We start from the raw sequence: 22787 nt of genomic DNA, 5'->3' as shown, positions 1-22787 counted from the left end.
ATCAGATCATTTCAATGCCCTTTTCCACCATCTGAAAACTTCTATTTATCGACAATATTTTTTTATTTTATAGACAACAGACAAGTGGCTGATGCCCCGTCCCTGGAAGTGTTCAAGGCCAGGTTGGACAGGGCTCTGAGCAACATTATATTCATGAAATCAGAGAATCATAGAATGGTTTGGGTTGAAAGGGACCTTAATCTCATTACAACCCCCTGCCATGTGCAGGGACACCTTCCACCAGCCCAGGTTGCTCCAAGCCCCTTCCAACCTGGCCTTGGACACTTCCAGGGATGGGGCAGCCACAGCTTCTCTGGGCAACCTGTGCCAGGGCCTCCCCACCCTCCCAGGGAAGAATTTCATCCTAATATCCAATTTAAACCTACTCTCTGTCAATTTGAAGCCATTCCCCTTTGTCCTGTCACTCCATGTCCTTGGAGCCCTTTCAGGCACTGGAAGGCCACAGTTAGTCAGCCTGAAGCCTTCTCTTCTCCAGGCTGAACAATCCCAATTCTCTCAGCCTTTCCTCATGGGAGAGCTGCCCCATCCCTCTGATCATCTCGGTGCCTCCTCTGGACTTGCTCCAACAGGTCCATGTCCTTCCTGTGCTGGGGATCCCAGGGCTGGATGCAGGACTTGTCCAAATACCCAGCCAGGGGCTGCTCTCCCATCCAGGTTGCAGCAGTTCAGACATTTCCCTGCAGACACCAGATTGAACGAGGGGGGTGGACAAACACCTTCCCTAAATAGCTCCATAACAAAGGGAAAGAAAATCCATGTTCCCAGAACAGCTTTTCGGCCTCAGGGATAGATGCTGAAGGACTCGTGTTGCTGCCAGTGCACAGCCCCATGGTCTCTCAAAATGACAGATGATAATTTTGTGTTACCAAAAGTATTGCAGTGAATTTGGTGTAATTCTGTATCAGGCCTCAACTGGACAGATAAAAGTGAATTGATTACTGAACTCGGAATTAATAGTTGCTTAAACGCCCTAATTGCATTTGTTATGAGCAGAATGTGATCTTAAATTGATAACACATATGCAAGGCACTTCAAAGTGGTAAATTTTCCTAAGCTGAGAACAATTACAAGCAAGAAATGTTTGGAGGAAAAACGGAGAGAAAATAATTTGTGTTCTAAATGAGGGTTGTTTAGGAAAACTTTGATAGATGCTGTCCCCTCCACAGCATGCACACAGATTTGCAGTCCTGGAAGATATTCTTAGCTAAGAATCTATCATTGTTGAGGAAGAGAAAAACAAAAATAATAACAGTAATAAAAACCCAAATAGAACAAGAAGGTATTTGGTGACAAAAGCAATGAATTAACTGTTACATAACGCAGAGACCTGGAAGGCTAATCTGGAAGAGCAGTCAATGAAAATTATGTTTGCCAGCATTAAGGACTATTAGACACTGTGCATGTGTGTGTGTTTACAGGCATATATGTCAGGAAGAAAATAAATGCTGCATGTTGGGTTTAGATGAAGCTGGTGAAGAGTCTACTCTGATACTGCCAAAAAACCCAAGAAATGTCCAGCCAAAAGTTCATAACTCTGGAAAAAAGCAGCCTGATGGGTCCATATCCTGGAAAAGTGATGGAAAGCTGCTTGTTCCAGCAGTAACCAGGCAGCACATGGAATGGCAACTGGGAAACTGAAATGTTTGTACATATGTAGGACTAGAAGAAAGCTACACTGAATGGCCTCATAAGGAATGGCTGAGAGATCCTTTTAGGACGTTTGTACTTCGTGTGTGTCAGTACCTGGGGCAGTGGGAGAAGGGTTGCCCAGAGAAGCTGTGGCTGCCCCACCCCTGGGAGTGCTCAAGGCCACGTGGGATGGAGCTCTGAGCAACCTGATCTAGTTGAAGGTGCCCCTGCCCTTGGCAGGGGGTTGGAAATGGTTGAGCTTTTAAGGTCCTTTCCACCCCAAACCATTCTGTGACCCTGTGTAGTTAGTCAAGCAAAATAGGACAACATTTCTTTAGTTGGGATGATGGATGGCAGAGAGGGGGAGACTCCCAGCACTGGGATATAATAAAAGATGGAAGAGATGCTGCAGAACCCTGGTAGCCAGTAGAACAGCAGAGTCCCTGTGGGACCTCCCAGAGCTTGCTCACATCCGTTGCTGAGGATACAGTTTTCATACACTAAAAGTTACTGAAATTAGGACAAGTCAGGCGCTGCGAGTGGTCTGGTCTGCTTGGGGAGCTGGTTTTATGTCAGCAGTGGGCTCTCAGGAGGACAAGTGTGAATTCAAACACTCATGAACCCCCATGAGCAGAGGAAAGATGGTGTTTTGGAGGACAGTGACTCATTTGAAAGTTGTCGTGAAGGCAGCCAGTGAACAGAGTGCTCATCCAGTATCAATCTTACCTTCTGCCAAAATCTGAAATGCCAGGAATGATGCCTCCCATATTCCAGGCTGGGATTTCCCAGGCAGAAGTGCCTACGCTGGGCAGGGAATCAAATATCTCCATGGCACATAAAAATGTGCCAGAGAGGTGACTAATCCCTGCACAGGAGACTCGTGCTGTGCAGTGTCCTCTTGGGACTTCCAGAGGGCTCTGGAGATCACAGTAGCTGTGCTGGGCACTGGCCAGGCTGGTGCTCAAGTCTGAGTCCTGGCCCAGCACCCAAAAGGTTTTTGAGGAGCTCAAAGAATGAACTATGGTATAGAAAACCAGATTCCTGTGGAGCCCTAAACAAGTTCCACTTGAATGTACATCCAGAAGGACATTATAACAGGAACTGGTCACAGCCTATGGGAAAAAGAATTCCTTAGGGAACATTCTTGAAGTAGCTGGGCTTTTGTATCTAAAAAGAGCCAATGGTTGCAGGGTGACACCAGACATGATGTTTAGATGCAAGTCCTGGGGTTGGAATTACTTCCCCCACAAGTTAGTTGGTGGACAGTTTGTCTCAGGGTCAGGTCCTTGGTGTAGCTCAGCACCTCTCTATCTTCCCCCATACACCTGTAACTCAGACAACTTTGATGCAGAAATTCTGGGTGTGGACTTTCTGACCACCTCTTACGTGCAAGGACAACTTTTCCCCCTCCTCATCCTCCTGCAGGATCCGCTGGGAGTGTGGGCTGTGGCCTCTGGATCTGGCAGTTCCTGCCATAAGCAGTATCACCTGCAGGCTGGAGGCTTTCTCCTTTTTCCCACACAGAAGTGGCAGCTTCTTTACTGGAGGACACATTTCATCTGGGTTTCCCAAACCCCTCAGCCAAAGAGTTCTGAGCTGGCTATTAGAGCAGAGACTCCTGGCAGTTCTCCTTTCACATCTCCCTCCCACCAACTCCTCACCCATCATGGCACTGTGGTCCCTTGGTGGCTCTGTGACCCTATTCCAAGCAGGAGCCACCCTGGAACAAGCCACTGCAGAGCAGGAACTGATGTGAGTGGGGAAGAGGAGACAGTTGAGGGTCTCATGATCAGTGCCTGAGGCTTCAGCCCCAAAGCAGCAAAGCCTTGTGCTCCAGGGGGTCTCTCTGGGTGCATTCACTCACGTGCTCTGACACACAATCACACACATACAGGTGGATGCTTTCCCTGGACCCTCTTCTGAGAGACTCTCCTATTCCCTGTTCCCTTTCCATCTTCCCAGACTCACAAACCTGTTAACAGCCTCTGCCTCAGGGCCCTGAAGGAGCACTATGCATGCACCCTTTTCCTCATGATTATTTTTAAAGCACCATTTCTGCCTGTCGTCCTCCCACCCAGAGTGGGGGGTAAGAAATCTCAGCTCTCCCAGCCCCTGGAAGAGCCAGGAGGAGCCACCTCTGATGCCCCTGATGTGAACCACCATTTCCATATCTCAGAGTGTGCTCAAACAGCTCCAGGCCAGATTTTTCAGGACAGATGTCACCCAGAACAAAGGGCTGATTTTAAGTGTCAAGAGAAATGCAGACAAAGGCTCACAAGGACTGACCCTTTTTCTTCAGAGGGCTGTTATCCCCCTCCACATTCCCCTTCCCACTACTACAGCAAGGGCTTTCTCCTAAGCCTGGCTTCCATCAAAGTGACTTGTACTGAAAGTTAGTGAGTCCCAGCTGGGAAATCCAAGGGATTTCCTGAGAAAAACAGCTGTGTGAGGACATGGAAGCAAACTCATTCCTGGGCACATGAGAACACTTGTGATGGTTTCATAATACAAACTGAGAAGGCTGAGCAGCGCCCAGGAGCATCCCTGTGTTCCACACTAAGTATCCTGAGCAGGGCATGGCTGGAAAACTACCTGTAACAGGGATTCAGCACTTCAAACTTCGGCATCCAGCTGCAGTTATGGCACTTTTAAAATGGTGAGGAGAAGTCAGTGAACCCTGTGGGGTTGTTGGGTAAGTGGTCCTGGCTTCTCCACTCAGAGTCGAGGGGGAGCAGAGCCAGTTCTGTGGCGCTGCCAGTCTTGGAGCAGCCTTGGAGCTCAGGTTCAGTGGATCCTGTGGGGCTACATGACCATGAACCATCTCAGGACCACAAGCTCCCATCTTTTTTCCACCTCTCCCAGCAGCCTGGCTGGAGCGTTCCCATGATCCATATGGGGTGGGTGTTAATTTTTAGTGCCTGCTGTGTGGTCTGCAGTGTTTAGTTCTGGTGCCAGCAGCTCCCCATTGCCTGCCAGGCTCCCTGGTGGGTTCTTTGAAGTGTTTGGGGCTTGAAGAGTGGCCCCCCTGATGCTGGCATGGATGGAAGGTGCCCTTAACGAAGGATGCTCCTACTTCTCCAGACAGCTCGTGTCACAGATGGCAAACAGCATCTGCACATTCACATGCACATGCAGACAGTTAAACAGCACATCCAGAATTGCTCTATTTTAGGAGTTTTCTTAATTTAAAAAATATTATGACATATTCAAGGCACGTAACAGAGATCTACCAGCAGAAATCTCAGTGCCAGCAGAAATCTCAGTACCCTGTTACTGTTGGGAGTGCCCAATCAATGGCAGAGACAAGCCCACTACCCTGCTGAAGGGATAAGAGGAGGTTTCTCCCTGAATCCAGCTGTTGATAGGCTCATTCCCAGAAGCAGAATGATTGATAACCCAGTTATTTGGAACCCACTAGTGGATGTATTCTTAGAAACTAGAACCTCATTTTCTCATGCTGCAAAATGTCATTTCCTAGGACTGGCTGCTCAGAAATTGGATTTTGTTCCTTGCCTTCACACCTGAGCAGCACAACAGACTGATGAATATTAATTGTGCTTTTTTATTTTTAATTTTATTTTTTTTAAAGCACCCTCAGCTGATAATTGTTTGAATACAAATACAGTAGAGTTGATCAGAGAGAGCAGCAGGACAGACTGTTGTGATGGCATAAGGTGAATCTCTCGGGGGAAGGGACCCCCAGGGAGGTTGCAGTCCCACACCTGCATTTGCCTGGCTCCTTGCTGCCCTTGACCGTGGCCACAGGATCCATTTCTTGTGTCTCTCCAGCACAGTACCTTCATTCACACTTGCCTTTGTTGGATAAGTCCCGGGTATAGCTGCAGGGTGGCTCATTACATGGTTCATTACCGACACTATCCCTGGCAGAGAGCTGCTGTGCTGGGGGTATCCCTGCTGGAAGGACACACGGCCGTGCTCTGCCGAGCTGCTCCAGGACATTATTCCACCTCATGGCTGGGCCTCGGTGCTGGCATGTCTGGTTATCCATTGAAATGAGGTTTTTAATTCGGGGTGTTGGGGATTTGTCTGCTCGCTCAGCGATGCGTGCCCTCTGGAACAGGCTTTCCAAGAGACACGGAGACCTAGGGAGAGGTTTTCTCCACGGAATCAAGAAGTCACTGGCTGTGTTGGGACATGTGTCTGGGGCAGACACCAAATCTTTCTTCCTCACCTAAGTGTCCAGTGTGGGGTGTGTCCGTGGTGCTTTGGCAGGGCGGGCAGGGCTGAGGGTGGGCAGGCACCACCTGGGCTGGGGAAACCCCCAGTTCCAACCCAGGCTGGGGGTGAACAGATCGAGAGCAGCCCTGGGGAGAAGGACTTGGGGGTGCTGGTGGGTGAGAGGCTGGACATGACCCAGCCATGGGCTGATCCCACAGTGTGGGCAGCAGGGGAGGGGGGAATTCTGCCCCTCTGCCCCTGTCCCCAGCACAGGACCCGCTGGACTACGGCCACAGGAGGCCACCAAGTTGATTAGAGGAATGGAGCAGCTCTCCCATGAGGAAAGGCTGAGAGAATTGGGATTGTTCAGCCTGGAAAAGAGAAGACTCCAGGGTGACCTTACTGTGGCCTTCCAGTGCCTGAAGGGGCTCCATGAGAGTGGGAGAGGGACTTTGACAAGGACGCGGAGTGACAGGACAAGGGAGAATGACTTCAAACAGAAAGAGAGTAGATTTAAATTGAATATTAGGATGAAATTCTTCCCTGAGAGGGTGGGGGGGCCCTGGCACAGGTTGCCCAGAGAAGCTGTGGCTGCCCCATCCCTGGAAGTGTCCAAGACCAGGTTGGACGGGGCTTGGAGCAACCTGGGCTAGTGGAAGGTGTCCCTGCCCATGGCAGGGGGTTGGACTGGATGATCATTAAGGTCCCTTCCAACCCAGGCCACCCTGGGATTCTACAGTCACACATCCCTGTGTCAGGCAGGTGGGTGCCCCACCTCTCACCTGTACACCCATGAGTGGCCAAGAGGCACTGTTTGCCCTGCACCAGGGGCTGTAATTCTGGTAAGAGGGACCCTACACCAGGAAAAGCGTGGTGTCCATGTGCCTCCCCACCCCACACTGCCTCCCTTGTTGAGCCAGGTGTCTGGATTAGCCTGTAGACAAAAGCATTGCCTTTGCAGGCAAGAGATGTCAGGATGGAGAAGCATCAGGGGTGGTGAGCAGGCTCCTGGTCCTGCCCACCGTGGTGGGGGAGGCTCTGGAGCCAGCTTGGCAGGCAGGCACATGGACAGCACTCCTGCTGGAGACCAGTGGGGCTCTTCAGCCATGGGGTGGGATGCACTGGGATGGGATGGGATGGGGCTGCAGCAGGTGTGCTCTGGGAGTGCCCAGAGGCACAGAGCAACCCAAGCTGCAGTGCTGGGGTCTGCACCGAGGTGGGTCCTTGAAGCATTTCCAGTGCTGCACGTCTGCGTCTGGGAGTGCCTCAGTTGTTAAAGGCAGTGTGAGCATTTGGCAGGATTTCAGCCCAAAACTTCAAGCCAGTCTCAGTTTGCAGGGTGACAATTTGCTGGCAGGAAGCAGACCAGTCCCTTAGCACTCTGCAGGTGTGTGTGGTGGGGGGACAAGCCCCAGCACTCCGGGGATATCCCTGGCAGCTCCTGCCTGGCGAGCAGAGCCTCCCAGCCAGCAGCAGGTCTGCTCCTGCCAGGGGCTCTGCCGGGGGCTTCGCCAGCAAGGGCTTTATTCCATCCTTTCCCTGGTCCATTCACCATGCCTCCTGCCTCCTCCCCCTCTCCCCGTCCCCTCCCACCCTGCCTGCTGGATCCCCAGCAGTCTCTTGACACCTTGGGGGAAGGCTGGGAGGTGTAACCATCGCCAGCGAGCGAGCGAGGGAGAGCAGGAGAGGAGGGAGAAGGAAGCCAATAACAGGGAGGTCTAGGAAGGTGGTGGAGGGGGAGGGACGGGGCCACTCCTCCATCGGTGGGACTGCAGATTATTTTGCATGGATTGTTGAAGAGAAAAGGGAGCTGCATTTGTGAAGGGACCAAAAATTAAACAGCTCATTGCTCGGGTAAGTGCCAGTGCGAGCTCCCCTGCTCTCATTGTCGTGCCGTACATCGATCCCCCCCTCCTATTTTGCTTAGTTCTGTAGGGTTTGATTCTTATTAGGATTATTTGATGCATCAGCTGTATGCTTCAGTTGCTGGAGACTGAACCTCCCCATATGTGTGTGTGTGTGTGTGTGTGTGTGTGTGTGTGTGTGAAGATGCCCATTCCCTGGATATACGTTGACACATCTTTCCAGCCATCAGTGTGGTGTCTCGTTTGCAATGTTACCCTAAAGCGTGCTGTACACACACACACACACACACAAATGGTGTTTGCTGCCCCTGCCTTAAAAATCCACTCATCCACGCAGTTATTGAAGCTGAAAATTTAAAGGGGGGTGGGGGAGGCTCTTGAATCACAGTCCTCATTGGTAGGGGGGCTACTTCTCTTTATCCTGAGCCTGACACGGTCAGTATTATGTTTTATAACAAAGCTACATTTAAAGATCAATTCGGCAGTGGTTATTGCATCCAAATTACATGGTTGTCATGGAGATGGTACAGAGAAGCTGAAGTGATATGACTGCATCTGGACTGGAGTGGGGCTTCGCCGCCGAGTGAGATCCTGCCTTTGCCTCCTGTGTCTTTTTGTCTCTGCTGGGTTACAATTTCTTATAATCTTGACTGAAGCGGTACTGTATTAGGGGATTTAGAGGTCGAGCTGCTGGGAAGGGGGTGTGTTGCCCCTGCTTGGTGCTGTGTTATTATCGTAATTGTTCCATTAGCATCCGCGTCTCCCTGAATTTCTTCCACGAGTCTGGGGAGGAGGAAGGCGTGAGAAGGACAGATAGTTTTCCGAGCACAGCTAAGGTTGGGAGTACTTTCCAAAAAGGTACCTGCCATGCCCACACCTCCCTGCCGGCTCCCACACCTTGGGGGACAAAAGGGAAAGGATGCTCTGGTTTTAGCCATGTTTATCTTCCATTTTGCTGCCTCAACTTTGTGGATACAAGGAGCCACTCACCTGCTCGTCACTGTGTCAGGGGAATGGCATTTCTTTTTTTTTTTTTTTTTTGTTATCATATTTGTTTGCTTTGCAACTGGTAATATGGATGTGTTGGCAGTTGGGAAAGAAAATCCATAATTTATGAGAATGAAATTTTTCCTGCCTAAGGCTAGCTGGAATACAAAGAGTATATCTGTGGGAAGGGCATGTTATATGTTACAGATGTGTATTTCTCCAGCAACTGGGAGTAAATCTCACTATTGTGCTCATCTTCATTATTTTGGGTGTTAGGCTGGCTTTAGTCAATATTTAATCTAAGCTCATTGTGTGCTCACACAATAAACGTGCAATTTGGAGCCTAACTTTACATCTCTAAAATGCTCTGGGAATGCATGTGGCATTGTCTCCATAAATGCAATTTCACCCTTTTCTGTGAGACCAAGCCTATTGTGGGGATGTAAATATAGTAAAAGGCACTGGTGGAAGCAAGCCCATCAGAACGGCAGTGTTTCTCTAATTGTATCACTAAGCATAAGACAGAATTAATTACTAGGATAAACAGAGCTTTGTAGCTGTTGGATCAGGATAATATTTGCATGGAGTTCCAGGCCTGCATTATAGTAGCTGGTATTATGGCTTAAATTCCCCCCATGCCAGTAGATAATGTCTTTTAGCCAGGAGTGAAGCATATTATCATTAGATATTTTTGCATTAAAAATATGTTAAATCCCCATGTCCTTGTCAAATTGTCCATTGCAAGTGCTCCAAAGTGTGTGATTCATTTAGGATTTTCCTTAACGTGATTTTTTCCTGTACAAGTCCAGGCAAACAATGGATAAAGTCTGAAAGTGGGCGGCCGAGCCCAGAGGGGAAGTCAGAGAGATGGCTGATTCACAAAATGGATGGTCCTCATTTTGTGTCCTTTTCCCCCCTAAAAGTTAGGCACAAGTGGAGTTGAAGTAGGTGGTTTTCCCTGGAGGCACCCTTGGATCTGTGAGCCTGGAAGCCGAGTAGTTCTGAATTAATACCGAGTTTCCTCCTGTCTCAGTGTGTTTTTCAGCCCCCCCCAGGACGTGGCTGGATTATTCTCTGGGGAAACTGAGGCTTGGGGTGGCCAAGTGGCTTTGCCAAGGTGACAGCAGCAGTGTTGGGCAGGGGATGCAGGAGCTCTGCCAGGATGCCCCTGCCTGTGCCCCCCGGGGCTGTTCAGTGCCTGGATGGTGCTGTCCTGCTTGCAGGGCCGGTGGGGAGCTGAGGATGGGAAGCAGTAACACTGGTTCGTGGTGACTGGGTGGATGGGGTGAGGGTGTGCTTTGCTGAGGCCACTCACGAGAGCTTCACAGCACGTGGCAAGAGAGAGCCAGGCAGTTTTAGAGCAGTTCCTGAGATGCCCAAGATGAGGACATGCTTTTCTGACCCCAGGGTGACTGAAATGAAGCCCCTTTGGTGCCCTCATCACGTGGCCCATCATGTGGCTCTTCACACAGAGTTGGACACTTGGCAGGAGGTACCTGCCTCATTTCTCCTCATGGCTGCACCCAGCTCTGAGTGTGAGGCCTTCACAGGTGTCTTGGCTTTCTGCTCCTCCCCTGGTGCTGCTCACCTCTCATCTCCCTGCTGCAATATCCTGTATTGCTCTTCTGGGCTTCAGCTTACAGTACCATCCCTTCTCTCCATCCCATCACCCAACACCTTTTCGTCCCCTTACTCCACGGGTTTTCCCATCAGTGAAGATCCCTCCATCCAGCATTGCCACAAGCTTCTGTGCCATGGTTTGTGCCAGGGACACACAGCCCTGGGTAAATCAGGCCACCATGTCAAAGGGACTGAAGTGCAAAGTCTCCTTTGAAGTCTGGAGGTGTCCTGTGTGGTGTCCGTGGTTCTGCCCAAAGCTGGAGCTGTTACTTGTTGCCAGAAGGAGATGGAATCCCCTGATCAGCTCAGGCATCTGTGTGTGGCCCTGTTGACTTGCACAGGTTGGTGGTGTTGCCAGGAGGATGTTCCCTGGGCTGGGAGGGAGCTGTGGCTACTGCCAGGGAAGTGCTGGCCATGGGCAGAGCAATTCCTGCTGATGGAAAAGCTTGCTTGGAGGCTGTGTGTGAGCAGCCCCTGGAGCGGGTGATCTGCTGATGTAAGTGGCCACATCTTTTGCAGTTGCTGCTGCTCTGCTACCTCACAGCCTCTGCTGTGGACACACCTCTTTTTACCAGATTTGCTGGGGATGGAAACATCCTCCTTGCCCTTTCAGCAGGGATGTGCCGGGACAGGGTCCATGGCAGGCTCAGTGCACTGAGCCTCAGTGGTCAGATGGACCCTTGTTAATGGTGCAGAGGTGTTTTCTGCACAGGAGGCTCGTGGCACTTCTCTGTGGTGGTTATGGCGCAGGAATTGTAGATGAGAAGGGTGGGATGAGTTCTGCCTCCCTCCCTCATTTCCTGTGACCCTGGGGAGGTGACTGGCAGGGTGGGCTCATGGGGGAGAGGTGCCTGTCCAAGTTGGGCAGTAACCACTTTACCCTTCATCCTTAACCCTACATCCTTACCCTACATCCTTTGTCTTCCTGCAGGAGCTCCAGGAGATGAGTGGCTTAGATGTTCAGGGAGGCCCTTCCCTGCAGCCCATAACTTGCCCTTCCTGACCCTGGGCAGCTCCTAGCTCTGCTCAAGGCCCAGGTAGGGACACTAGTGATTCCTCCTTTAGAGACAACGCTGTTCCCATCACTGGATCAGTCCCAGTTCTCCCTCACTTGCACCAGGCAGGGCCTGAAAACATAAGAGCCACAGGAAGCCTGAGCAGAGGTGGTGCAGCTGAGCCTGAGCCCCTTCTTGTGTTCTCCATGCTTTTTCTGGGCTTCAGGCTTCAGCCTGGTACTGGGCACAGGGGTTATCACCCACCTCTTCACTGCTTATATGTCCTCCACTCCTTCCTCTTCCTCCTCTCATTGGCTCACATACTCCCCTCAAGGTTTCTCAGCTCTGTGGTTTTTCAGTCAGTCTTGAAGGGCCTGACTGGTGGCTGTGGAGGAGACAGGGCTGGCAGGTTGTTTGAAGGACCACTGTGTCCCCATGTCCAGCACAGGAGTCATGCTCACACTGGGTCCCAGAGGAGGAGGCCACACCTGAAGGGATCCTCCCAGAGCTGCTCTGAGGGGTCCCTTGTGAGCTGGTCAGGCTTCACCTCTGTGGTACCACCAGCCTTGCTTCATCTCCTCCTCCATCCTCTTGTTCCCTGAGGCAGCCTGGGTGTCTCCCAGCAAACGTGGTGTTGGTGGGATGCCCTGACATTGCCAGCTGCCCTGAGACATCAGGGGCAGGGAAGGGGCAAGGTTTCCTGTCAAGCAGGACGAGCACAGGACATCTGAGGAGTTTCTGCCTTCCTCTACATCATGGGACATGTTCTGGTCCAAGGATCATCTCCCAAAGCCCACTATGGCAAAGCAGAGGGCCACTGGTTTTGTATCTCCTGCTGCCCAGCTCAGACACCTCCACATCACAGAGACCCCCAGTGTCTCCTGCAGCTTGCAGTGTGATGTGAGCGTGGCAGGGAGAGCACTGGGGACAGGATCCCTCTGTGATCTTCTGGATGAGGTGTTTTGTGGACTGGGGGGCTCACAGCTGGATTTGTGTGGTCGCTGCCCATCCCGTGTCCCCCTGCGGGCCCTGCAGCTGAGCCCCTCGTCTCTCTGTGGCCTTTCTGTGGCTCTGTGATGGAGAACTGAATTCCCCCTCAACAGAAAAACCTGCAGCTCTGCACTAGGGGAGCAAATCCCAGTGATGTCCCCTTTTTGGGGGTTGGAAGCATGAGCTCTCCTGATCAGCATTGAGCAGGAAGACCTACCTCAGACCCAGAGGTGACTGCTACACTTACAGTTCACTGACTGAACTGAAAAGCCCAGGGAAAATAATGTGAGCTCAGCTTCTCCTCCCCCATGTGCAGTTGTCTCTGTATTATTTTCTTGATATGAAAAAACAAATGTGACCCAAATATCTTCTTCTTTTAAATCCTTAAAAAATTGTAAGATTGCAGGGAAATGCTGTAATACCAAACTAAATTGAAGGGTGGCATTTTTTTTTGTTTTCTGTATTTGTTTACCTGCTCCAAAGTCTAAGCATAAAGCTCAGTTCTTGCAACTTTTTAATTTATTTTTTTTTTACACTTTGGTTATTTTTTTTCAAATCCACCTCTTCAGTGGTTGCAGCACAAATGCATCACAACTCTGGGTAAGGTTTAACTGACCTGTAATCACAATTTTCGGCCAATGAACAATTTTTCCAAAAAATTTCACATGGTTCTGGGCAAGATCCTCACAGAGGTGGAGAGGGAGTCCCCTGTGGTACCTTCCCACCTCCTTCCAGCACCTGATCCAGACCTGGATGATCCACTTACAGGGATCTCTGCCCACTCTGTGCACGGCCACTTGGTGTTGGCTGGTGCTGGACACAGGGTGGTCTAGTAGAAGGTGTCCCTGCCCATGGCAGGGGATTGGAACTAGATGATTTTTAACCTTCCAACCCAAACCATTCCAAGATTCTGTGGCACCTTCTCCAGTTCACCCTCAGCCTCTCCCCATTGCATGTCCTGGCAGCTCAAGGAGCATTTGGACAACACTCTCAGGCACAGGGTGGGATTGTTGGGGTATCCTGTGCAGGGCCAGGAGTTGGATTCAGTGATCCTTGTGTGTCCCTTCCAGCTCAGGATATTCCATGAAAGATGGATTTTGCAGACTTGAGGCCTGCCCTCAAGTCTGTGGCACAAAGCACCACTCCCAAGGCCAAGCTTACCTTCCATGGGCTCTGCTCCTGGCATGTTCTGCACATTTCTCCTCAGATGGGCACTGGTACCCAGCCAGTGGGAGTGGGTGGAGGTGGACTGGGCCCCTGGTGTTTTGGGCACTTCTTAGGAACAAAAGCAACCAGGATATGGATGCAGCCTGCCCAAGCAGGACACAGGCATGGGGAGAACAGAAAGGATCTCTGTCCAGAAGGGGATACACCATGCAGGGGGATTCTGCTAAATTAAAAATATATATTTGTCTTTACTGGTACAACAGAAGCTATGGGAGCAGGCAAGAGGAAAGCGAGAAAGCTTTATTTAATTAGATTATGAGGCCCCAAAGGCTTCAGACTCATAAAAAAAAATGAATTGATTTTTGTAATTGAGGATGGGGTTTCTGCCAAGTGCTGCTTTAATGAATATTTAGGTTTTGCCTCCTAAGTTAGCAGCACCAGGCAAGGGCAGCTATTGAGCCACTCCTCACCAGAGTCCTGAGCTTGGAAACAGGAGCTGACTGTCTGCAGCTGGGAGTGTTAACCTGCCTTTCGAGGAAAGGACATCCTTTCAAGGCTGTTTGTCCAGGTCTCTTGGTGTCTCAACATTAAAGCTCCCTCTCTTCCCCAGGTCCCAGGAGGCAGCTTTCTCCATTGCCTGGAAACTGAGGCAGCAGAAAATCATGGGGTTGTTTTCCCTCCCAGAAGTAGAGAGAATTAATTTGCTGCAGCAGCTGAGGCAGTTTCCTTTGGTGGCTCCTTCCTAGGGGCTGGTGGGACAAGTGCATGGCACTGCTGGCCCGTGGTCTGATGGTGAGCTTTGCCACCTTTGAACTGAACTGGGGTGGGCTCTTGGGGTGGGTTGAGGGTCCCAAGCCTGAAGGCTCGACTCAGTCTGCAGTGTCCTTTCCTCTCCATCCCTGCCCCTGCCCCTGCCCAGGGGTGCATTGGTGGGGCTGGGGGTGGTGGGGCTCTGGTCACCTGCACAGGAGCTGTTGCTATGGAGAGACTCCTTCTGCAGCCCCCCTGTGTCTTGGTGACCTTCTTCTCTGCTTATTCCCACTCTGAGAAATGAACCTTGCAAGGTGCTGAAAACCTTTGCTAATCATTTATTAGCCCTTTATTTACAAATGTGCTTTGTAATAAAGCCTGACCTTTTCCTTTGCATCCCTCCTCCTCTCTGTTGAGTGGTCCTGGCTGTTGGCTGCTCCTCACAGGCAGCTGCCAGCCCCCAGAGCAGCATCCATGGAGCTCATCCTGTACCACCTCTGCCTGGGATGGTGCCTGTGTGCTGCTCCTGCAGGTGATCCCCAGAGCCCACACTGTGCACAGCACCTGAGCACCCTGGGACCTGCCTCTGGCTCAGCACCTCGTAGTGGGAGCCACAGGACACCAGGATGGGCATTGTCCCTCACCCTAAACCATAAGACTGGAAAGAGCAAGAGATTTTTATCCCTGCCTTTTGGACCTGCCTCCTTTAGCCAATACAGGCTTCCTCTAAAGTCTTTTTAGTTTTGCATGCAAGAATGGGGAGAGCTGGGTGTTCAGGGGTGGCTTTAGGAAGCCTGGATTTCCTGTGTGTCCACAGTGTGAGAGCTGGGACAATGTCAAGAGGAGCTGACTCCACAGTGCCTGGTGGGAGTGTTGGCCCAGCAGTGCCTGGGGACCAGGAGCAGAGTAACAACCCCAGGTGAAACTCAGGAGGATCACAGCAAGACCACAGCGTGATAGCAACACCTGAAATGCAGATGTGTTACTATTAGTGCCATCAGAAGGCAGAAGGAGAAGGGCACAAAATTACAGCAGCTCCTGGCAGATGTAGGGGATGATCCTATAGCAGAAGCCTGTGCTTTAGTGACCTGGGTGTTTTCTGTAAGCACAATCAGAAGGGAAGGGGAGGTCCTCTGCTCTCCAGATAAGAGCAAACTGCAAGGAGTGCACCCTGGGGACACTGTCCCTTTAATTTTGCACGCTGTAAAAATCAGAGATGCCCAGTCCCAGACACACAATGTGCAGTTTGCACTCTTGTCTGGGGCTGTGTCCCCCGCAGCAGTCCCGGCTGCCACTCCTCGTGTGCCACTATGTCATTGGGTCACCACTGAACCAGGCTGAGCAGCATTCAGCTTCTGAACCTGTATTTCATCTTTACAGCACACTTCATTCTGGCAGGCCCCTCTGGCCTCTCTGTGCATCACTGAAGCCTCAGTCCAGAATGTAATTCATCAGTTCCTGAAGTCATTGTCTGATGCCCAAATGTAATGATGTCTAAGGAGCAGGAGAAAAGCCCTGAGAACACCTAAAAAAAGAGGCAGAATGACCTACTGCAGCCTGGTGTACCCTTGTCACAAGATCTAGTGCAGGGCATCTTGCACACTGGGAGGTTGGGAGAGCCCCGTGGTCCCAGAGCAGGTGTAGTTAAACAGTGCACTGTCCTGATGCAATTACATCAGCCTGATGGTGCTTTTTGCTCTTCTTATAGTTCCCCTGAGGAGAAGAAGCATCCTTGTCTCTATAAAGCACCTTTACATCAGTTTAGGAGTGTGTCTGTTAGAGGCTGACTCCTTCATGAGGGAAATCCCACTCCTACTGCCTTGGTTATCCAGCACATCCATTAAGGGCAGACCAAACCTCTGCACAGGAGCTGTGAAATGGCTCCACCAGGGTTTCAGTTGCACTTTCTGGGCAACTTGCTCAGTTTTCAAACCGAGTCAGCTTCAGCATTTCATGGTGCTCAGAGCCATCCGTGCTTGGGGAAGGCAGTTCAGGTCCCTGAGCAGACCCCCCAAGGGTGGTCAGCAGTGCTGGGCAGGAGAGCCGTGTGCTCCTCGTGGGTGTCTGCACCAGAAACATCAGCAGCTGGGGCTGCTGTCCCAGGCTGGGGGGTCCAGTCAGAGAGCAGCAGAGTGTACTCTTCTGGTTGTAACACAGACTTCTAATGCAGATCAGATGCAGCCTTTCTGCTGACTGAACCCTGGGGGCTGAGCTCAGCTGGAGATGTCTACATTTGAGCGAGCTGAGTCCCACTCAAAGTGCTTTTCCGTGTATTCAAGCAAGTTCTGGCATATCCAAGTTCTGACTAGCATCTCCTGTTAAAGATAATGAGAACTTGCCACATCCTAACGGAGCAGTGAAATCCTGCTTTTCTTTTAGTGGCTCCATCCCGGTCTGTGAGTTCTGAGAATAAATATGCAATTATATTTTCAGCCATTTCATTGAGTCTCTGCACCCTGCAGACTGCAGGCTGGGAGACTGAGAGAGACAACACAGTACTACACAGGTGTGATGGACACACCTAAAACGTAGGTGTGCCCAAGGTCTTTTTTTTCTTGAGTGAAAGATACTGGAGAAGGGAGGAGGAGTGGTCGTGCTACCTGCAAAACATACACCCTTGGGAACAGAATGAGTGTGACTCCTGCAGCAGGGAAGAATGATGAACTGTCGGTGCCTCCTTGGTGTTCTAGAGCCAACAAGCAGTTTACAGAAGTTCAGTGACCATCTCTTTGCCTCTGGAAGAGGAAGATTGACTTGGCCCCCACTTCCTTTATAGGGAATGTTTTGACAGGGAAGGTGGAATTTCTGGGCTAAACCACAGAAAAAATGGCCTGCTGTAGAATTAGTGAGCTTATAGGTGGAGTATTCACTAGGAAAAGGGCTGATGCTCAGACTGACTGATGCTCACATCCCAGTCTGAGAGGACGTGATTTTCCTACAGCATTGTCCCATCTGCTCCCCTGTCATTGCTTCCTTTCTGCAGTTTGCCTTTGCCTCCTGAATGTCTTAATTTGGTCTCGATGACGTCTTAAAGTCCCTTCATATTAGATCTCATTCTCCCAGACTGCTCCTTGCAGGTCCTCTGGGCACACAGCTTTATGCCCAAGTGGAGCTGCTGACTTCAGTGGAATTGCCATGTTTCGTGCCCTGACACCCTGCAATGTTAGGCAGGGAAGTTCCAGCCTTGTTGGCTGTCAGCAAATCTTGGCTGAGTCTGTGTTTTCAAGCCAAATAAGTGCATCTCAGTCTGATTTGGGTGAGGGAAGCTGTTCTTCCTTTCCTTCTCTGAGATGAAAATAGAACATCCCCGCTGGTGTGACAGTTACCCAGCTGTTTGCTCATGGATGGTTCTCCTGCCTTGGGTCCAAAGTGGACACTGGTTGAAGCATGTTAGGCTTTGCTTGCTGAAACCAATTGGAGGGCTTAGTCCTACCTGGACAACCTCCTGGCTTTCTCCACTAGCCACTTTGGAGACCAAAGGTGGTGTTGGGTCCAAGGTGGAGTTGGATTGTGGGTTGGACTCGATCATCTCAGAGGTCTTTTCCAGCCTAGTTGATTCTGTGACTCTGTGACCAGGGCTGAGTCCCTGCTGGGCAAAACAAGGACCATTCCTGTCTGCCAAGGGAGCCTAATCCCCTTCTTCATAGAGAAGAGGCTGAAGTTACTCCTTTTTCTCTGGAAATGGTGGAAATGCAGACCTTTTGAGGTGTGTGTAGGTGTGTATAACGACATCCACAATGCTTGCTGTTCTTTCTCAAAGGAGGATCCTCTCCATCATCTTCCAGCTTCCAGAGTGGCTGTAATAGTCCCATTCACTCTAATGCCATCAGGTTGCTCCAGGTGGTTCCCTATGGGTGAAGGAGTGCTGTGTGGAGAGAAGGGAGATTTCACACACTAATTGACAAGTGTGGAGTTATTTGGTGCTGCAGGTTGCTGCACATCAGCTTTGGACACCACCAGCTGGCTCCAAAACAGCTGTCTCTGATGTCAGAGACAGACCCCCAAAAGTCTGTTTGCTATCTTCCCACTCTCCTGGCGGGTTGGGGAGATCCTCAGGAAGACCTTGCTCCCTTCAGTGCTCTCTGGGTCACACTGAGCACCCAAGGAGCCCAGAGCCAGTGCCCAGCCATCTCTGCACATTCTGGGCATCTGGTGCTGCTGGTCCCTGTGTCCCTTGGGCTGGAGTCCATCTGTCTGCAAACAACCTGTCTACCAACTTCTGTGGACAGAGCATCTCCATAAAAGTCTGGTGCCTTACTAGTCCTCATCTCTGAGGTTTATTGATAAGTTGGCACGTGAAGGGAAGTTCACCTCCTTTCCAAAACTCCATTTCATTCTGCAATGCTGGTCTCCATCACCCTGAATGTTTCTCACAGTGAGCAAACAGGATGAACTCACCTGCTGCCTCCTGAAATCTTGCTGAGGCGTTGCACAGGTTTGGTGTAGACAGACAGCATGGCAGGAATTTCCTTTTCTGGGGTCTGAGTCAGCTCCCAGCCCTGTTTTATTATTTTGGGTACTGGGAGAATGTGGGGAGGGAGGATCAAAGCAAAGGGAGGCAAAAAGAAGGGAAGAAGGCTGTTTCCATTTATGGTTTATGAATAGCAGTTGCAGCTCTTGTGGATTTTTATGGAAGGTAACCCTGACTGTGGGGAAAGCTGGGTTTCAATGAATTCATTTACAAGGTTGCATGGAACTGAGTGGAAAGGCCCCATGAACAGCCTGGTTTTGTAAAAAACCTACAGACAACCAGGAAAGAAGCCAAGTTTACAGCCACCTGAACTATAAAGCTCCCTCTCAAGAGAAGGTGAGCACCAGAGCAGGTAGGCACAGGTGAGGATGGAGCCAGCTCTGAGCTTAACCAAGAAAACCTGCTCTTCAGGGATAAGGTTTGCCTGGGAGAACTCTTTAAAAACTCCTGTCTTGAACAAGATGGACTGATCATGAGCTGTTTGTTCTGCACTAAGGCAGGGTTTGAGCCACTGGGACCCACCTGTTACCCAGACAGGCATCCTGCTCTCAAGCTCTCTCCTCTGAGCTGTGGGAGCTGCATGAAGATGGGGTGCCAGGGCACAGAAAGTCTCTGCCCCTTTCCCCCCCCTTTCCTCCCATGCCAGGGAAGGGATGGTTGGCATCCTTTGGTATCCTTGTGACCTGCCTTAACAGCTGCAGGCTTTAGATCTGCACCACAGGCTCCTGCAGCAAACAACCACCTTGGACAGATCCACTTCGTGGGGAGCATCATCCTGGAGAGGCAGGAACGACAGCCCTGTTGGGAGCTGCCCTTCTCCTCCTTCCCCCAGGATGCAGTAAAAACTTGCCCTCCTTTGCTGTGCCCTCTCTGGAGGCTCCTGGTTGTCTCTGAACCACAGGAGGATTCCTGTGAATTGCAGTGGGTTTCTGCAGGTGTAAACCTTGGGGAGCCCTGCAAGGTCTCCAAGGGGGTCATGGTTTCCTTCTGCAGGAGTGAGGATCTGAGGGTCAGACAGACCCCACTGATTGCTGTAGGATCTTTGCCTCCCCGTAGTCAGACCAGGAAGCCCCAAATGGTGTTTAAAGGAGCCTATTCCAGGGGGATTACAGACACAACACACTGCCTAGAACACAGGGGTGTTCAGGTCTGTATTCATCAGCCTCCTGGACCTTCCACCTCAAGCTCACACTTCTCCTGGGACACATAAGCTCACTGTCCCTGTGTTTGGCCATTTTTTGTGGAGGCTTAAGCAACTCCTACCACCTCACCAAGATGGAAAGTGAGGGTGCAGTCACAGAGTCACAGAATAGCAGGGTGGGTCGGGTTGGAAGGGACCACAGTGGGTCGTCTGGTCCAACCTCCTGCTCCAGCAGGGCCATCCCAGAGCACATGGCACAGGATTGTGTCCAGATGGTTCTGGAATATCCCCAGTGAGGAGACTCCACACCCTGTCTGGGCAATCTGTTCAGGGCTCAGTCACCCAAACAGGAAAGTTCTTCCTCCTGTCCAGCTGCAACTTCCCGGGCATCAGTTCCTGCCCGTTCCTCTTGGGCCATTGCTGGGCCCCCCGAGCAGAGCCTGCTCCAGCCTCTGCCCCCTCCCTGTAGACCCTGACACAGCCTGGGGAGGGCCCCTCTCAGGCTCTGCTCTGGAGGCTGAACAGCCCCAGCTCCCTCAGCCTTTGTGCTCCCAGAAATGCTCCATCCCTTCGGCATCTCTGCAGCCTGGACTGGCCCCTCTCCAGGAGCTCCCTGTCCCTGCTGTCTCTCAGGAGCTCGGAACTGGACACAGTCCAGGCTTTCACCCCCACAGGCTTGAGGCTGTGACCCTGTTTTGCCTGTGAAGGGAACAGTCAGGTTTCATGATGCACACCCAGGGCTAGAGGAAGGCTCAGTGCACCAAGTGCTGCGTAGCCAAGGTGTCAATATGAAGAAAGGAACATGCCAAAAATGCTAAATATGTTCTTTTATTTTCCCTGTTTGAGTAACTGCAGAAGAGTGCGAACAGCAAATCTGTTAAGGATTTTAAGACTCATTTTTATTGTTTTCTATAAGCAAAAAACTGCTGTTGTTTCCCCAAGATGAAGTTTAGCAGGAGTCGTTTAGATCTGAATGTGTCCTAATTGCTCTGGGGACTCTAATAAAAAATCAAAATAGGGAGCTATAGGATTTGGCTTCAAGAAAGAGGTATGTTCCATGCACAGTGATTTCTGATTACCCAAAGGCTCTTTTTTTAGCATGTGGCTGGTTTATTTTAGTCTGTGGGATATGTTTTATCCATGGCCTCTTTTCCACGTTGGAAGTGAAGGATGCAGTTTAAACTGTCAGGGAACCACTGGGACAGCATATTGTCCATGAGCAGGGGCCATCAGTCCCCCCAGGGCTCTGCAAAGCGTGACTCTGGCATCAGTGAGTGCTTGTATGTCCTTGTTGAGCCACATTTTCTCCCAGCCCAGGTGAGTGCTGGCATGTGGGCATCACCCAGGCAGGAGAACCAGCACCTTGGCTCTGGCACGGGCAGGATGGCCCTGGTGGCTCCCACAGCGCTGCACTGGCTCCTGTCAACCCCATGTCCCTCCCAGATGGCAAGGCTTGGGGATGTGGGTTGGAGTGGAGTACACAGACCTCTCCCCCATGGTGGCTGTCCAGCCTCTTCATGTCTGGAGCACATCTCTCACTCCCTCCAGCCTCAGATCCCGGGTGAGGAGCACTGCTGCTCTGCCAGGCTTCCAGGAGCCAGAGAGCTACAGGCCTGAATGCTCTGCCTTGTCTCAGAAAGGCTGGGGCAAAGCAGGGAACTGAAAGATGGAGTGGCTTTCTCAAGTTACAAGCCAAGACTGTAACCAAAAGTGCCAGGATTCCTCTCAGAGTACCCCAGGCTGGTGGAGCCCATCTGTATCTTCAGAGGGAAGGGCATCTCCATGGGCCCATGGACACTGGAAGGAGGAACAGCCCCACCTGAACCTCTGAGCAGTCTCACACACAAGCTCTCAGCTCTTAGACAGGATGGGCAATGTAGCCAGAGCTGATCTCCAGTAGATGCTGGAGGATCTCTTCTGGTGTGTCCAGCATCTTCTTGTGGGTCCAGCAGGTGCTGGGAGCACAGGGAAGGGTTGTGTCAAAAGTAACGTGGTCAGAGGAACAGTAAGGGGAGAACAGAGACTGTCCCTCAAGCTCTTCCCACTTTTGTCTTTATCCTGCCTTGGAGCAGCACCTCGGAGATAATCAGTGAGTGGCTGAAGGCCCAGCCCAGCCCTCAGAGCCTGCTCTGCAGCAGAAATGTTGCAGGTGAGTTGGAGTTTGGTGTCATGAGGGAGGGACTCCTGTACAGATGTACGGAACAGTTTGGTGGTGGGTAAATCTTTGCTGTGCCCACATCTGCAGTTCACTATGCAGCCCTGCTTTTCCTCTCTCCAGACTGTAAGAGTAGTAATAGAGTTAGAGAAAATCCAAAAAGGGTTGTCAAAATAGTCAAGGGGGTGGAGAAGCTGTTGCTGTCTTCTGAGAACAGGCTAAGAAGGCAGGGACTAGAATCTGGAGAGGAGAAGCTGAGAGATGATATGCTGGAGGTCTTCAAAATCATATAAAATCGAGCCCATGGGAGAAATAAATGAGGATTTTCACAATGAGAATGGTAAAAGTTTTTTATTTTCAGCCGTGTTGAAAGGGCAGAGGTCAAAGCAGAGACATAAGAAGGAGTAAAGGTACTTCAAAAAGAAGAACCATGGCTGTGATCTCTCCATCTCTCTACAGGGTTGCCTTCTCAAAGAAACCTCATGGTGTCCATGTGCTCTCCCTCTGTCCAGGGCACTTACTGTGTGACATGTGTGTTTTATAAATTCATTGGTGAGTCAGGTCATAAAAGCACATCCATTCCTGTTCTCCAGCCACGTTATGGATGAGATCTGCAGCCTGTACATCAAATAGCTGTTCCTGCTCAGAGGGGATGGGAACTCTGAGCACGTGGTCCATCCCAGCAGAGGATATCACTGGAGATGGTTTAACCCAAGCAGTTCAAGGGCTCTCTTCAACAAGAATGAGCAAGAGAACTTTTAAGTTCTTAATAATTCCCAAGGCAAATGCCCAGAAAACCAGATCTGGCTCATTAACA

The 22787-nt window shown here is 50.9% G+C and overlaps 1 protein-coding gene across 3 annotated transcripts in view; it reads left to right on the top strand.

Moving 5' to 3' along the window:
- PSD2 (pleckstrin and Sec7 domain containing 2) overlaps positions 1 to 22787 on the top strand; it is an 87039-nt gene that overhangs the window by 12675 nt on the left and 51577 nt on the right. Inside the window, exon 1 of one of the 3 annotated variants that reach the window (XM_064671534.1) lies at positions 7473 to 7683. The exons of 1 other annotated variant lie outside the window; for it this stretch is intronic. The gene's annotated coding sequence lies outside the window, so the exon portion shown is untranslated. Of the gene's footprint in view, positions 1 to 7472; positions 7684 to 22787 lie in introns of those variants that run through there. One more of the 3 variants, XM_064671535.1, reaches the window with a different exon arrangement.

This window comes from Pseudopipra pipra, chromosome 15, assembly GCF_036250125.1.
Source record: "Pseudopipra pipra isolate bDixPip1 chromosome 15, bDixPip1.hap1, whole genome shotgun sequence".
Lineage (NCBI taxonomy): Eukaryota > Metazoa > Chordata > Aves > Passeriformes > Pipridae > Pseudopipra > Pseudopipra pipra.
The sequence above is the reverse complement of the archived record's forward strand: the minus strand, read 5'-3'. Positions and strand labels throughout refer to the sequence as shown.